Source organism: Equus przewalskii, chromosome 11 (genome assembly GCF_037783145.1).
Source record: "Equus przewalskii isolate Varuska chromosome 11, EquPr2, whole genome shotgun sequence".
NCBI lineage: Eukaryota > Metazoa > Chordata > Mammalia > Perissodactyla > Equidae > Equus > Equus przewalskii.
In genome coordinates, this window is record NC_091841.1 from 18,534,182 (window position 1) to 18,538,712 (window position 4,531).

Here is a 4,531-nt window from a genome sequence, read left to right on the forward strand (position 1 = left end):
GAATTACCCTTTTGTTTCTGCAAAATTCATCCTGCCACACCCACTAGCTCTATAAAATGGGCTGCTTTCTTCTCTTATTAAGGCAGATTTGAGTGAAACCAAGCTCTTTCCTTCTTGTTTTGCCCAATTTGAATAAACTTTTCTCCATCTACAAGCACCAATGTCTCAGTGTTTGGCCAACTGCATATCGGGCACATGAGTTTGAGATTAAGAGGTTCGCTATCACATCCACAATTAGTGAAATTGTACACTGGTTCATCCAGTATGGAAAATGATCTGGAAAAACTTGGTCAAGTTAAATGTGTGCATACCCTCAGACTCAAAAATTTTGTCCCTAGGAATATACCAAACAAAAATTTCTCACTGAGTTATTTCTAGTAAGACAAGTTGTAGGCAATCTGTTAGGAAATCACTGGGAAAGCACATAGGTAAATTTTGACGGATGGATACCATAGAGCATGCCACTCAATGTGTGGTCCAAGGCATGCACCACTCCTTGAACTCTCTGCTTCCACTCTACAACAAAACAGCTACTGAAAGTGAGAGTGAGCATTTAAACTATTACAGAATTTGGATAACATTGGGAATTTTTTATTGCTTTTTACAAAAATATTGAGCCACTTTATTTGCAATTTTACAGAGAAAAATATCCTTTACCATAGCATAATTTTTGTTAAACACTTCTATAAAGGACTCTCCATGTCCATGAGTCCATCATGCCAGAGAAGAGACTAAGGAAGGGAAAAGAATAAAATGAAAATACAGAGATAAGTGGGAGCAAGACCATATAGAACTCTATGGCTAAGTCATGATTTCAGATATAATAATATCTAAGAAAATCAGGGTTTCTAAACAAAACATAGAGAACATAAAAGAAAGCATAATTAAATAAAAGTATGTTCTTCTATGTTCCCTAATTGATATATTTATGAAAAGCAAATGACTTTGCACCCCGAGAACACAGCTATTGGTCCATGACAATTTCCCTAAACTAAAATGAAAGTATCTAAGTCAGGTATCAAAGTTTGGCTTTTAAATGCCTAGTCAACAATCTCATAGAAAACATGCTCTGACTCCACTATGAAATCAAATATTATACAATTTCCAATTCCAGAGTTAGTTAAAGGATCACAATGGTCTTAGTTTTCTCTGCTCTTCTTTCTTTGCACTTTTCCAGCTGATATTTAATTTTAGGCATGGAACAAGACAATGGCATTGAAGTGACTGAATTCATTCTCCTGGGATTTTCTGGCCAGCACAAGTCTTGCCATATCCTCTTCATACTATTTCTTGTGATCCATGTGGCCACCCTAGTGAGAAATATTGGCATGACCCTACTCATCAAGACTGATTATTGCCTTCACTTCCCTATGTACTTTACCTCCAACACTTGGCTTTCGTTGATCTCTGGTACACCTCTGCTATCACTCCCAAGAGTTTGCAAAACCTTGTAGGGACAAAGCAGTCCATTCCATTCATAGAATGTATGGTGCAATTACTAGTCTATGGTGCTTTTGTAACAAGTGATTGCTACATCCTGGCTGCTATGGCAGTGGACCGTTATGTGGCCATCTCCTATCCAATACTCATGACTCAGAGAATCTTCACTCAGCTTGCAATTGGTTCATATCTCATGGGTTTTCTAAATGCCTCTGTAAACACAAATTTTACCTTCTCTTGAACTTTTGCAAATCCAATAAAATTAACCACTTTTTCTGTGATGAACCCCTAAGTCTTGTCCTCTCATGCTCCAATATTTACTGAAGTGTTATATTACTAACTTATTTTGTGCAGTTTAACTTGATGTTCACTCTGTTGATTGTTATCTTTTCATATATATATGCCCTGGCTGTCATCCTAAAGATATCTTCTGCTTCAGGGAGGAAGAAAGCCTTCTCTATGTGCCTCCCATCTGACAGCAGTAACCATTTTCTAAAGGATTCTCTCTTACATATATCTACACCATCATAACTCAGAATCTTAAGAGCAAGAAAAAGTGGCTTCTGTATTTTATGGCATTAATTTTCCCATGTTAAACCCCCTCATCTACAGCCTGAGAAACCAAGATGTGAAAGAAGCCCTAAAAGGTCTTGGAAAGAAGCATTTCTAGTTTGAACCTTGATTTCTAACTCAACATGGTTCAACAAGCAAACCAACAGTTCTCTCCTATTTTTCAACAACAAAAATGTAGCAAACGTTTATGAGATACAAAGGCATTCCTTAATTATGTCAATAACTTCTGAAGGATATTGAAAAACATCCTAAACGTTAAATAAGTAAGCTTCAAATTCCTGTGTTTTTGAAAGAGAAAGAATCTGAAAAGAAGATATTTGATAATGCTTTTGTACATTTTGAGGAGACCTTTTTTCAAATAGCCTCCTTTTTTAATAATTTAAAAAAACTATTTGAAAAACAAAAGGAAAGGGAAGTGTATAATCAATGTTGTTAAGTGCCACCAACAACTATAACATAAAGACTCACCAGGACAAAATCTTTTCTGGTCTTCCCTTGAAAGGTACTGTTACTCTTGCTGTTACTCTGTAACTTAGCTCTTTTAGTATTGTAAAGAATAAATCAAAGGGGAATTTCTTTGGAGAAAATGAGAAGAAAAGAAAGACGAAAGAAAGAACAGTTGAATGAATACTCATACATATATGGACATTATGGATCAATATCCTTTCCATATAGGGTCTCAAATCAACTAGGAAATTGACAAAGGAATCAGATAAATATAAAGCAGATCAATTTATTATTGGTAAACTCGTTTATTATTATTATTATTATTATTATTTTGGTGAAGGAGATTGGCCCTGAGCTAATATCTGTGTCAATCTTCCTCCTTTTGATGTGGGATGCTACCATGGGGTGGCTTGATGAGAGATGCTAGGTCCACACCTGGGACTCAAACCTGCGAACCTTGGGCCACCAAAGCAGAGCCCGTGAACTTAACCACTAAGCCACTGGCCCACCCCAGTAAAGTTGCATTTTAAATATAACTTGAACCTCTAGCTATATCCACTTGCTTGCAAGGATACCCATTAGGAAAACAAAATTCAGTGCAGAGTTTGGTACTAGAGGGCAGACTCATTTACCCAGAATTTGTGTCTTATTTCCCTCAGTCTCCAAAAGTGAGGAGAAATGGAGGAATCCAAGTTAAACAATAGAATTCATACCTGGGCTTGGACCTGAGTGTTCTATACTCTTGGGGAAAAGAAATTAAGCACACATTCATCCTATGGACAGGCACTGTTAACAAAGAGACTGAGATTACATGTTATATTTCTTCTTTCAATCTCATTAATCAGTTAAACCATAGGAAGTCGTGAGTAGGAAGAGAGACAGGATGGGAGTTCACTGCCTTTCTGAACATTTCAAGAAGTTCCAAATCTATGGGTTGAAGCAGGAACACTGGAATGTGCAGCCAAGCATAACCCAAACCATACCAAGAGAAACCAGATGGTGCCAACCCATGCAGCAGAGTGCATTACAGGACAGGAACTCCAAAATTAGGAAACGTTGATCTCATTTAGGGTTGCTAGTGACCTGACCAGCAACTTTACTTTCACTCTGCAGTGCAGTCAAATCCTTCACAGAGAGAGGAGAGGTCTTTATCTTTACTACTCCTGAACTTTCTCTAGAAAGGCAGACATCTCTAAGTTTTACTATGCGGATATGTATTCTTATACAGACATTCTTACATGTAATGGTTGTAAATGCCTGGCACAGAACTCAGCCATGGGGCCAGCCCCTATGCTACCTGTGTTTAAGACTAACTTAAAGATATTGTAAATAAGCCAGTCTTGTAATAACATAAGGATAGATACAGCAACCAATGAAAAAAGTAGAGAGTGAAAAAATAGATCAACAAATATATAGTAAGTTGATTTTCAACAAAAGTACTAAGCCGATTCCATGATGAAATTATTGTCTTTTCAAAGAAAATGATGTTCGAACAACTGTATAGCCATAGAGCAAAAAATGAATAAATTCTGACTTTATTCTCACACTATACACAATATTTAATTTGAAAAGGATTATATACCTAATGTGTACTACATACAAATGGAAATGCTAAAACTAAAAATTCTAAGAGAAAAGATAGAAGAAAATCTCCATGACCTTAGGATAGCAAAAATGTCTTAGATAGGAAACCAAAAGCACAAACCACAAGAGAAAAAGTATATATATTCACTTTACCAAATTTAAAGCTTTTGATTATAAAGACACCATTAAGGAAATGAAAAGATATAACACAGATTGGGAAAATGAATCTATGGAGGAAGTAAAGGCTAAGCTGGAGTTATAAACTGCCATTACTGAGGGTTGAAGGCATACTCCCAACATGCACTCAACTACTTGGCAAAGGCTGGGAGATATATTGGTTGCAGGCATTTAAATAACTTTATTCTAATTATTAGCTAACCACTAAGCTGACAGAGCAGAGAATTCAGTGATGACACATGAGAATAAACACTCTTTACAGGATTCAATTAGAAAAGTCACTAAAAAAACATTAACAAGAAAAACAAAC

At 36.3% G+C, this 4,531-nt stretch overlaps 1 pseudogene; it reads left to right on the top strand.

Annotated features, from left to right (window-relative positions):
- The first annotated feature begins 1,196 nt into the window (after positions 1–1,196).
- On the top strand, positions 1,197–2,110 carry LOC103561009 (putative olfactory receptor 5AK3; annotated as a pseudogene).
- The last annotated feature ends 2,421 nt before the right edge of the window (positions 2,111–4,531 follow it).